We start from the raw sequence: 13,920 nt of genomic DNA on the forward strand, positions 1-13,920 counted from the left end.
ATTAACATAAATAGGAAGGTAGCGGGCACCCTACTATTATTTTTTAACATAAAAAGTATGATTAACTCATCTTGAAGTTGGAAAGAAACCATAAAAGTAGTTTGGCCTTTGGGATCGGGAAAATCAGATCTATGTCAACTATAATAGTTTTTTTGGGTTGGTATTCTCTCATCATTTTTTTGTAAGGAACTAATCTTTTTGGTGTATGTGACTGTCTTTTCCAACAAGCGTCGGTCACAGGAATTGAACCTTCAACTTTGTGAATCCAATAAAACTTTATATCATTATACCAACTCTTTGTTAATAACGATAATAGATTGTGTTTAAGAGAACATAATTGGAAAAGGTAACAATATAAAATAGTTGAAGTGTCACAAATTGAATGAAGAGTCTCCACTAAAATCGGAAAGTTTTTGTTATATTCATATAATAATTAAGTATGCAATTAGATTACATGTGAGGCATTTATCATCATTCATCAACGCAAGTCACAAGCTCGTGCATGAGTGGACTTAAAAGGCAGCAACCGGCGCCGTAGCCACTTCTATTGTTTTTGCATTATTCGTTGCTAAAAGATTTTTCTCATATAAATAAAAACTAATGAAATAAACTATAAGAATATTTTATATGAGCAATTGTTATTATGAAAAATGAAATATTTTATATGAACAATTAGATCTTATTTGAACGGTTAAAATTAAAAAATATATGAAAATAATTTTTTAAGTAATCATATAACCAATAAGTAATTTTAAATCTTAACCATACATGTATAATTATAAAATCCAAACTTATTATTTTCATAATTTTTATATGAAATTTATTCTCATTCGAATCACTTCCATACTACCTTATCCTTTATTCAATATAATTATTTTAACGTTTCATTTTATGCTATAATGCATTTTGACTTCCGAGTGATCAGGACTATGGAAATCTTTATCATTTTCTTCTCTTCATTTGTTACCCATTGTCTCTCATACACACATACATATACATATATATATATATCATTTTTATCTTATTTAAAGAAACAATATTATTTTGTCTATAATCTTTATGTCTCACAACTCATTTAGATTTCAAAAGAAAATTACATTTTTGAAGAAACAAGTTTTCCCCCGACTTGAATATTAGGTTGCTAATTTTTCATTATAAATTTTTTCTGACCCATTTTTATTGTTTAACTTTATTTAATATTCCATTCGTCTCACAAAGTAAAAATTAGCAAAAAAACAATTGTCCCAAATTAAAGTTACAATAATAAAAAATATTTTTTTTAGAATTTTCAAAACAAAGTCTATGATTAGGTGATCAACGAAAGGTGCATGTTTCTTATAAGCAAAATCGATAACCAGAGAGTGCTTTTAAAAAAAGGAAATGATCAGCAAATCCCAAAAAATAATTCGTAGGGTTCATGCACAAATATGCAAATTGGAAATTAAAAATTCATATACCAATCCAAGGATCTAACCTTTATGATATCTAGGATATGATGATAATTAATGATGATTGATTGACTTGTTAAGACAAAATATAAAAAGTATATACTTTTTAACTTTTCAAAATTTTATCATCTAATTATAGGGAATATCATTCTTTATAGACAAAGTTCTTTGAAATAAAAGATGTATGTGTATGAGTTTTATATATTGTCAATACATTATCTATTATTTATGTTTAATTATTATGAACTTTTCAAAAATATAAATACAAGTCAATAATAAATGATATATTGATTATATATATAAATTTTTATATTGATATTACATACCTATATATTACAACTCAAGGGAAAGACGAATTGAGCATCTAATGGAATTTGAACCTGGATTTTACATTTTTTATCATACAACTCTATCAATTAAGCAAATAACATAAGTAGACATTATGAAGTAAGAAGCACACACTCTTTCTTCCACATAACCCACTCAGTTTCACTTCACACATGAAAATGCAACTATGAAAACAAATATTTGTTCAAAAATAGATGGCAATAAATTGTTCAATTCCTAAGTATTTTTCTAATTGAAAAAAAGATATATACAAGATAATAATATAAGAGTTTTTTATATTGTTACTGTATTATTTACCATTCATTTTCAATCATCGTTGAATTTAAAAAAAAATAATCAAAATGAATGGTGAATAAAACATCACTGACGGTGTATAAATCTTTATACTGTCTACTACATAGATATTACACTCTTTGAAAAATAATATATCACCCTATATTTTTTATTCATGACTCATTTACAAGTGATATGTCACTTTCTTGTTGTGTGTGAGAATTTGTACGACGACGAGTGTAATATCTATGCATTATGAGTATAAAGATTTATACACAGTTACTGTATCATTCATCATTCATTTATATTACTTTTTTTGAAAAGCCTATAATGATTAAACACAAATATTGAATGATATAATGACAATATATAACACTCATATACTTTTAGTATATACATTTTTTTTCCTCATATATTATTACTCTTTTTTTAGGAGCACATATTATATCAAAAAAATATATCACTTCATGTGTTATTTCATACACTTCATATGGCTGATTAAAACAACACTTAATTATTATACTTTAATTTAAATATATATATTTTTTAACTAAACACATGGAGTAGAGACATATTTTAGAATAGGAGATGTACTTTCCTATTTTTTTTTGGTGATTGATATCATAATTTTGCATTCGGCTCAAACAAAATTAAGTTTAAGTTTATGAAAATGAAATGCTGACCGGTAGTGAAGCACACATTTTTTTAAGTGAAAATATTATTAAGAAAAACAAAAATTATAACCATAAACAATAATGTACACTTTTTAGAGAAGAGAAGACAAACCCCACAAAGAAACCACTATACTAACATAATAAAACAGAAATTAACAATAGCACTTCAAATATAAAATTGGATACCAACGGGCGTTGGTTCAAGTGGTACATGCTTAATTCCCCTTAAGTCAGGTCTCGGATTCGAGTCTTGTGGATGGAAAAAATGTCTGTTGGGAGAGTTAACCCCACGTACCTGTGGATGTTCTCGGCTCGGACAAGATTGCCTCTAGTGCGAGGATATCTGTGGGAAACCAAAAAAAAATTGGATTAGAGAGTGTTAGGGCCCAAGTAATCAGTAACATGCCCAAGAGAACAAAGAATCTTCCTAGTTGGCAAAAGGATTATGTTATGGAATAGGGATAAAAATATCAGAACTTTTTGTGTTAACAACTTTACCTTTTTATATGATTTAGCCACTTGTATGGTCTAGATCATTTACCTTTTGCCTTTTTGCTTATATAATATGTTTGGAATTAAATGAAAAGGTATGAAAGATGCATATTCAGTAAACTTCTTCTTAGAGTAATTGTTTATTTTCCATTAAACTAGTTTCTTCCTAACATTTTGGTGTTTTCATTCTTCACCTCATGCCTCCCAAAGCTGCACAAAAACATCCTGATGATTCAGCCACACATATACTCATGGAGAAATTAAAAGAAAATCAAGAGATGCAGGATGCTAGACATGCTACTATTACTACAGTTTTACACAACATTACAGACAAACTTACAGAAATCAGGTTTGTTCTAGTAATTTCTCCGGACCAACAACAAGTCCCTCCCACCCATCCCTCTTCTTCCCATATTTCTCACCATAACCCCCACCCTCAACCAATACCTCAACCCCCACACGGCCAAAAGTTTACACCCCACCATTCACCTATATTGCAATCCCCATCTTCCCCTCCAGCACCTCCATTTTTTCCACACCCAAACACCACCGCCTCACCTGCTCCATACCCTTCCCACCCTCACACACAAAACCCACTCCCTCGACCACCAAAACTTCACCTTATGCCCTTTGATGGATCTAAACCTTTAGACTGGATTTTTCAAGCCGAACAATTTTTCCAACTATATCTGGTTTCACCAGACCAGCGGATGCCCATGATCTCTTTTTCTATGTAACGGGAAGCTTTGAGTTGGTTTAAGTGGATGTTTCATAACTCTCAACTCTCCGTCTGGAATTCCTTTACAAGAGATTTAGAGAACCATTTTGGGCCTTCAGCCTACACTATCCATCTGGCCGAATTGTTCAAGCTCAAGCAACAAAGTTCAGTGGTGGAGTTTCAAAAACGGTTTGAAAAATTGTGCAACCACATATGGGGATTATCCCCAGAACAGATTCTGAACTGCTTTATTTCTGGACTGTTGCCAGAAATTCGCCGGGAGTTGGCTATACTGTGCCCCCGTTCTATTTCGGAGGCCATGGGTTTGGCCAAACTTGTGGAAGCTAAGACCCATGACTCAACTCGCACGAGTTTCTGTCCAGCAGACCGGTTTTTTCCCCACAATTTCCCACTGGGCCTAAACCGACCCATCTGTCACAATCTACTCTTTCACCAAATATGGCCAAATCACCCTTACCTATACGTCGGATGACAATTGCTCAGATGCAAGACCGACACGCACAAGGCTTGTGTTACAATTGTGATGAAAAATTTCATCTAGGGCATAGTTGTCAACCCAAACAATTTCTATTCATGCTGGATGATAACCCCTTGCTTTCTGTTGCGGATAACCTAAGTGATCCAGATTTGATTATGGAGGATCCTACAACGACAACATGTGAACCACTCACTAATGATCTTATCCATTTTCACATTTCAGATCAAGCTTTGGGTGGGCAGCTTTCACCTCGGACTCTCAAGTTCTCCGGGTCAATTTATGGGCACTCTATGACGGTTCTCATGGACACAGGCAGTTCCCATAACATCCTACAACCTCGGTTAGCTACTTACTTGAACTTGCATATTACTCCTACTCCCCAGTTTCCTATGATGGTGGGAAATGGAGAACACATTTACTGCAGTGGGTTATGTGAACAAACACCGATTACACTACAGGGCCATGAATTTCTCATTCCTTTTTACCTACTACCCATTAAAGGGGCTGACGTGGTGTTGGGCATCGAGTGGCTTCGCACCGTGGGACCAGTTGTATCTGATTTCTCAATACCATCCATGCAATTTTCGGTAGGGAAAGCTACTATAACTTTGACTGGGGACACCTCATACTCTATCCAACAATCTACATTCCATCAACTCACACGACTATTTCACACTAACAGCCTAGCCACATTCCACACAATAACCATAAAACCAATCCTACAAACAACAACACCCCCTTCTGCCCATACCGACCCTATCATATTCGGGTTACCACCAGATTCGGGATACCACCAGATTCGGGTTGATCCAGTGGACACACAAAACAGCTTTTAGAACATTCGATGGTCATTATGAATTCCTGGTTATGCCATTCGGTCTCACTAATGCCCCAACTACATTCTAGGCAGCCATAAATGCCTTACTCAGGCCGCATTTACCTCGGTTTGTTCAGATATACTTGTCTATAGTTCATGTTTAGCATATCATTTAATTCATCTAGAAACGGTGTTGCGCTTACTGGAATCTAATCAATTTTATACCAAGTTATCTAAATGTCACTTTAGAGTTGATTCAACTACTTATTTGGGGCATATTATCTCTACGGCTGGAGTGCAACCGGACCCAGAAAAAATTCAAGTTATGGTGAATTGGCCACAACCTCGTTCTCTCACAACACTGAGGGTTTTTTTAGGGCTCACCGGCTTTTATAGAAAATTTGTTAGAAACTACGCCTTTCTCGTTGCTCCTCTCACCAATCTACTCAAAAATAATAAGTTTACATGGACTACAGCGGCTCAGCACGCCTTTACATATTTAAAACAAGCAATGGTAAAAACCTCAGTCCTACATTTACCCGATTTCTCTATTCCATTTCAGGTTGAAACAGATGCCTCCGCAATGGCTGTTGGGGCTGTCCTCTCACAATCAGGTCACCCATTGCCTTTTTCAGAAAAAAGATGGTTCCCCGCATGCAGTAGGCTTCAGCTTACGTCCGAGAAATGTTTGTTGTCATAGAGGCAGTTAAAAAATGGCGTCAGTATTTAATTGTGCGGAAATTCAACATTCTAATAGACTAACAGAGCCTCAAACATCTCATGACACAAGGGTTGCACACCCCAGAACAACAGAAATGGGCTACTAAGTTAATTGGATTCCAATATGAAATTTGGTATAGGACGAGTACCTCAAATCGTGTGGCAGATGCACTCTCTCGCCTTCCCGATGAGGAGGCAGTACTGACATCCCTTTCTTCACCGATTCCCGCTCTCTTGGATCAATTACGCCACCATTATCATAGCTCCTCCGGAAACCAATTTATTCAGAAATGTGAGACAGATGCAAAAATGCAACAAAAATTCCATTTTCAAACGGAATTTTATTCTATGACAAACGAATTCTTAAACCTGAGTTACCTGGTCTGAGGAACCAGATGTTGGCAGAATTTCACTCTTCCTCGGTGTCAGGGCATTCGGGATTAAAACCAACAGTTGCAAGGGTGGCGACATCTTGCTACTTGTCGGGGCTATACCACGATACCAAGCTCTTAATCAAGCATTGATTAACCTGTCAGCATAACAAATATTGTCCAACGAAACAAAAAGGGAAGTTACAACCTCTTAAAATACCAAAATAGGTATGGGAGGATTTATCTATGGACTTTATTACACATTTACCTTCTTCTCAAGGTCATACGGTGATCTGGGTGATCATAGACCGACTGACAAAATATGCTCATTTCATTGGCTTGCCGACCATATTCATGGCCGAATCATTAGCTCATCGATTCTTATCTGAAGTGGTTCGATTACATGGGGTGCCCTACTCCATAGTTTTTGACCGAGACAGGCTCTTCGTTAGTGCATTCTGGAGAGAATTTTTCTGACTGCTGGGTACCACTTTATGCTTCAGTTTGACATATCATCCTCAGACCAACGGACAAACTGAGGTAGTGAATAGGTGCCTACAAACCTATCTTTGGTGTTTCACTGGTTCACAACCCACCAAGTGGTTCCGCCACCTCTCTTTAGCGGAGTATTGGTACAATACTTCCAAACACTCCTCAACCGGGTTCTGCCCGTTTGAAGCCCTTTATGGGTGACCACCACCAACGTTGGCAAGATTTCTAGGCAATAACAACCAACCCACACCTGCGAGGAATATGTTGTAAGATCGGTCATTGTTAATTTCTACCATAAAGCAGAACCTTTTCAGAGCACAACAGCGAATGGTAGCGCAAACTCAACCACGAAGGGCATATGTTACCTTTACCTCCGGCGAATGGGTCCTTCTGAAGCTGCAGCCGTATCATCAAGCTACAGTGGCTCGCCGATTGTGTCATAAGCTATCTCCCCAATACTACGGACCGTACCAAGTCACTCGTCACATCGGCTCGGTGGCTTATGAATTGTTATTACCTCCGACAACTCGGATTCACCCGATTTTTCACGTTTCATTGCTCCGGAGATTCTACGGAGACCCCATGGCTAAACTGGTTCCCTTACCTATATCCAGCGAAAAACAACCCTCCGATGATGAGGGAAAGAACTTCACAGCGAAGGATGATGAAGAAGAAGTATTGTCAAAGGGTGACTCTAACATTAATGGAGGGTTCAACGACATTAACAAAAGAAGGGAGAAGGTAAACCAAGGGGTTTCTCACAATGAACAGTACAACAACTCATTAGTGCTTAAGGCATGAAGAGAGAAGGAAGAACAGATGCGTTTTTTTTCAAAATGAAGAGAGATTGCATAATACTCAGTTTGTGCCAACTCAATCCCCACTAGTTGGGCTTTCTCGTGAAGTTGAAGACTCACGTGAGACTAGGATTCAAAATGAGCCTTTAGATCCTATGGAGAAAGAAATATCTTCATCCAACGGTCCCAAAATTGTACCGTTTGATTCTCCTTTCTCGAGCAGCGCACCATCAACGGCACAGTCTATTGTGCCACTTAGACCCTTGGATCCAAAATTAAAGTTGTACTCCAACCCCTCATTACCATTGGATCATTATCATAAAGAGGGGGGACTGTTTCCAAAGTTCTACACACCACTGCCACTTCACGTGGGTCGGTTTCCTTGGGACAACAATTGCTCTCCAACCCAAGCAACTCAACGGGTCTCGAAGCTTCTGCCACATTGGGTTAGGCGGGTACCAATATGTCATTCTCAAACCTTGAGGACAAGGTTTATCTGGAAGAGATAGGCAATGTAAGGGCCCAAGTAATCAGTAACAGGCCCAAGAGAACAAATAATCTTCCCAGTTGGCAAAATGATTATGTTATGGAATAGGGATAAAAATATTAGAACTTTCTGTTTTAACAACTTTACCTTTTTATATGATTTAGCCACTTGTATGGTCTAGATCATTTACCTTTTGCCTTTTGTTTATATAATATGTTTGGAATTAAATGAAAAGGTATGAAAGATGCATATTCAGTAAACTTCTTCTTAGAATAATTGCTTATTTTCCATTAAACTAGTTTCTTCCTAACAGAGAGACACTCAAACCAAACACACATGATACATTTTTTGGGTAGAGTTTGATAGTTAATTTAATTTTATTGTATTATAATTATTATTTTAATATTTAATCACATTCTATTAATTGTTCCCATACATACAAGTTTTACTACCAAAACATGGACACAAAAATCTCTCTCACACACACATATATATGTATGTATGGGATCTCCATATAATTTTCCATATCAGGTAGAAATTCCAAAAAAATAGTTTGTCTAACGTTTGCCATGTATTTTATGGACACTTGATATTCAGGAAAAATATATATTAGATGATACGAAATTGATAATTTTAATCATATTATTTAGAATAGACACATTTATTTTTAAATCATAACACTAATAATTTTTCGATATGTAAAGTTATAGCATAAATTAAAGTACAAGACTCGGGGAGGGACGAGACATGAGAGAACCTAAGTCTAATAACTCATTAATTATATTCATTTACATGCTGAAAGAGTTGACTATGATAATACCTATATCTATAGGTTTTCTTTCTTAATGCTTTTGTTGAAATATTAAACTATATAACGTGGGAGGGTATGAAAGAGTATAATAAAAAAGTGGCAAGTGTATAACTAAATTATGAGAAATGTATGTGCTTTTGTGGTCTTTGTAGTTGACAAATTCAAGATCCGATCCCAAGGTATTTTCTTCATATGGGATTTCGTACGGGGCTCATATTCCATAGTAATAGGTGATGTCACATGAATCATATTATTATATTAATCACCATGTAAGTCCTTAGAATATTTCCCTATATTTGCACTTTAAAATACAAATGAATCTTGTCAAATTGTTCTCCACTCGCAGGCACGTATAGCACAAGTGCCTCAGTGTGATTTTGCTCATTGAGTCATGCCCTAATTGGTATAGGAATAAAATACCCTATAAACTTAGAGTTTGAAGATCAAAAAGAGAATTTTGGGCTTGCTTGCTCTTTCCATGACACAAAAAAGATTTTAGAGAGAATTGTACGCTTAATTAATATTAGAATCTATACAATTGCTTAATTTATAGTTAAATCTTATTTGTTCTTATTTTTTAAGACAGAAGTAAGCGAATTTACACTTGAAACTTAAAAAAGTTGCCCATAGGAAAATTCAAGCTTAGAATTCTCATCAATCTCCCTCAAATATGATTCCTTTAAATATGGTACTCTCCCTATTTTCGAATATTAATAAAGATTGTACATGTAATTACAAACCAAATACTTAGTTAAAGCAAATTGTGAATAAAGCATAAAGCTATGTGTAAATGAATAGATTCAAATGTTTTTATTCATCAATGTTGTGGTGTATATATACACAAAAATTGATCAGATAACATCTGTTGTTACCGTAGCTTGGAACAATTATAAATAGCACGAAATAATACTTATTTGTTGAGTCACGACCATGTCGCTCTCTTTAAGACTTTCGTGGCACTGCCCAAAATGTGCAAGCAGACTATCAACCACGCCGTCCCCAAGATAAAACAGTCCAGATCTCTGTTATCGAATTCTTACTGCACTGTAAGAACCGATCTCGAATATACAATACTGACTACCAATGTCAGTTCTCGAAATCCCACAATATGACTACTTGTGCCAATTCTTTACCCACAATATTGATTACCAGTGTCAGTTCTCGAAATCCCACAATATGGCTACCTGTGCCAGATCTCGAAATCCCACTTTGTCTGTCTGTGCCAATTCTTAAGTGCCACAGAAAGAAAGGGGGAGAAGGTTGCCGGAAATGCGTCGGCGGAGTATAAGGGGGGAGAAAGAAAAGTTGAGAGGAATTGCCTTCAACTTGGTGCAAGTTATAATGAGGGGAGAAAGCCTCTATTTATAACATGATATTTTTTCCATGTTCCTCATTTCTCCAATGTGGGACTTAGGAGATGTTTTTTCAAAACTCTTCTATGTTGGACTTAGATGTTTTTTTATATTTCACACCACCATGTTCCAACAATCCCCCACTTGAAATTAAAAAACGATTTCCGAGAGTATTTGTGGTTTCAATAAGATTGTGCATAAACAAAGGTGTCATGCGACTTGAACCTTTGCATAGTGAGTAAGATCTAGATTTTACTAGAGTGACTCATAGTCTTGAACTCTATCTCCAGCATCAAACCACACACAACCTTTTCAAATGTGTATTCTGTAAAGCCTGTGCGATAAAGGCCATGCACGTCTATCCCAGTATAGTGAACGCTCTAGAAATTTATGCCCCAAAATTTCATAGGAAGCGACCCCCACTTCCACATTCACATAGGTGAGTCTATCAAGAGTACTACTGTAGCCTAGGTACTCCACTCCAATTGGAGTATAGATCTCATTAAGAGTTTAACTCATCCTTACATATGTTGCAGGAATCATGCTTCTCATACTTTTATAGCATGTTCATTCTCATATCACTTCACAACTTGTTACTACCCATTGAACCTATTTCCTGGAATCTCCAGTCAGTTAGGTCGGGTTACCATCATGAGTGATCTCCGTTCTAAGAGCACTAGCCCCATACTCTTAGAAGTATTATGAACTTTCTAGCTAGCTAGTCCTTTCGTTAAAGGATCTGCTAAGTTATTCTCAGTGTGTACATGATCCACTCTAACAGCTCCTGTAGAGAGTTACTCTCTAATGGTACTGTGCTGACGAAGGATTTGTCCTTTCTTACCGTTATAAAAGCGGTTCTCAATTTTTGCAATAGCCGTGATACTATCATAATGAACCAACATAGTTGGAATCGCTTTTTCCCATATGGGAATCTCTACAAGCAAGCTTCTCAGCCAACTTGCTTCTTCACTACCTGTTGCTAGCGCTATCATCTCAGCTTCCAAAGTGGATTGAGCCAAAATAGTTTGTTTCTTTTACTTCCAAGAAATAGCCCCACCAGCTTTGCTAAATATATAGTCACTGCTTGCTTTGGAATCATCTGAAAGAGTGTTCCAATCAACATCACTAAATCCTTCTATGACAGCTAGAAACCTTCGGTAGTGTAATCCAAGGTTCATTATTTTCTTAAGGTATCCATTACCCTTTCTATAACATGTCAATGCTGCATACTAGGTCTACTGGTAAACCTGCATAATAATCCCACAACATAGGCAATATCGGGTCTAGTGCAATCAGTGGCATACCGAAGGCTACCAATGATGCTAGCATACTCAGCTTCTCTTACACCTTCACTAGTGTTCTTAAAAAGTTTTATACTTGGATCATACGGTGTGCTAGCAGGTTTACAGTCAAAGTATTTATATTTCTATAGGATCTTTTCCACATAGTGAAATTGATCCAAAAAAATTCCTTCTTTTGACCTAGTAATTTTTATACCAAGGATTACACTTGCCTCTCTAAGGTCTTTCATATCAAAGTTGTTACTCAACAATGATTTCACATTATTCACAACATGAATGTTGGAACCAAATATGAGTAGATCGTCTACATAAACACATAGTTTTCAGATTTATAATAAATGCATTTGTCACTTTCATTCACATTAAACTCATTCGAGACCATTAAGTCGTTAAACTTTTCATGCCACTATTTAGGTGCTATCTAACTTGCAGACCTTATTTTCTTGACCATGTATTACAAAACCTTCAGGTTGTTCCATATAGATTTCTTCTTCCAAATCACCATTCAAAAAAACAGTCTTAACATCTATTTGATGTACTAATAAATTATATATCGCAAGGATCGATATTAGTACTCTAATGGATGTCATTCTAGTAACTGGAGAAAATGTGTCGAAGAAATCTACATTTTCTCTTTGCCTGAAACCCTTAGCTACAAGGCAAGCCTTGTAATTATCCACTATGCCATCAGGTTTCAGTTTGTTTTTCAATACCTACTTACAACCAATAGGTTTGCAGCCAGGATGCAAGCCAGCTAAATGCCAGGTCTTGTTAGACTCTAGAGAATTCATCTCATCATTTATGGCTTCTTGCCACAAATCAACATCCAAAGAAGTCAAGGCTTCTTGGAGTGTTGATGGATCCTCTAGCAGTCTCTGCTCTCTTACTTCTTCTAGGTTCATACTCTCTAGCAGTCATTGCTCTCTTACTTCTTCTAGGTTCTATTTCTAACCCATCGTTATTAAGATTATTGCTAATCACATGTATGTGACTAGTTGTTGTGCCCCCACTATTCCTCAATTTAAAAGGGAATTTCATTTCATTGAAGTCAGCATCGTTAGACTCAATAATCACTTTTGTGTTAAGGTCATAAAACCTGTACGCTTTGCTGTTTACATTGTTTACAACATACCCAATAAATACACATTCATATGGGGAAATTTTGCTTTTAGTCTTGGAGACTATATTTAGCACATAACATATAGTTAATAAAATTTCACTCCACCAAGAGGGTGTTGCACTAGAACTTAACATAATAGGTACAACTAATTCATTTAAAGTTCTATTCTTTCTTTCAGCTTTACCATTCATTTCAGGTGAGTATGGTGCAGTCGTTTCATGAATAATGTCATTTAATTTATAAAAATCATTAAACATGTTAGAGTCATACTCAGTGCCTCTATCGCTTCTGAGTTTCTTTATTTTATTGTTGAGTTGATTTTCAATTTCAGTTGCATATAACTTAAACATGTCAAGAGCTTCACTTTTATTTTTCATAAGATAAACATAAGTAAAGTCAGAATAGTCATCAATAAAAGTGATAAAATAAAGTTTGTCATTTCTAGTTAACGTTCCATCTAATTCACATATATCTGAGTGTATTAAATCTAAAGGCTCAGATTCTCGCATAACTGATTTATGTGGTTTTTTTGAAATTTTTGCTTCAGTGCATGATTCACAAATTTTGAAATCATTTTTAGATAACTTTGGCATTAAACCTAAGTTACTCAAATTTTAAATTGCACGTTTATTAATATGACAAAGTCCAGAATGCCAAATATTAAAATCACACAACATGTAAACAGAATCAGAAATTTTATTAGTAGAAACATCAACATTTAATTTAAACATGTCATCAGTGGCGTACCCTTTCCCAACAAATACCCCATTCCTAGTAAGAGTATACAAGTCTGCTCCTATGGTCTGGGTGAAACCAATCTTATTAAGAAGAAAACCAGAAACTAGATTCTTCCTCATATCTGGAGTGTGCATCACATCTTTAAGCTAAGAATCAGAGTCTTCCCAGATGTAAACTTCAGCGCCACATCACCAGTTCCAGCAACAATAGTGGTGTGGGAGTCACCCAACAACACCTTCTTATCATCAGCATCTGTGTATGTTTTGAATAGCACAGTCATAGCAGACATGGCGGGTTGCGCCAGTATCTACCCACCACCCATCAGTTCCTCCAACCATAGTTACCTCAGATAATACAGCCACAAATGGTTCATCAACCATGTTGGCATGTGGAGGATGTTCCATAGGATTATTTCTGCACTTGCGTGCCATATGACCTGGCTTCCCACATTTGAAGCAGATG

General features: G+C 36.0%; 1 long non-coding RNA gene across 1 annotated transcript; it reads right to left on the reverse strand.

Annotated features, from left to right (window-relative positions):
- LOC109362233 lies at positions 3,377-4,544 on the reverse strand. Its single transcript, XR_002109380.1, has 4 exons — positions 4,448-4,544; positions 3,851-3,855; positions 3,568-3,570; positions 3,377-3,390 (listed from the first exon to the last, which is right to left on the reverse strand). It is a non-coding gene; the product is annotated as an uncharacterized LOC109362233 (long non-coding RNA).

Source organism: Lupinus angustifolius, chromosome LG12 (genome assembly GCF_001865875.1).
Source record: "Lupinus angustifolius cultivar Tanjil chromosome LG12, LupAngTanjil_v1.0, whole genome shotgun sequence".
In the NCBI taxonomy this organism is placed as follows: Eukaryota; Viridiplantae; Streptophyta; class Magnoliopsida; order Fabales; family Fabaceae; genus Lupinus; species Lupinus angustifolius.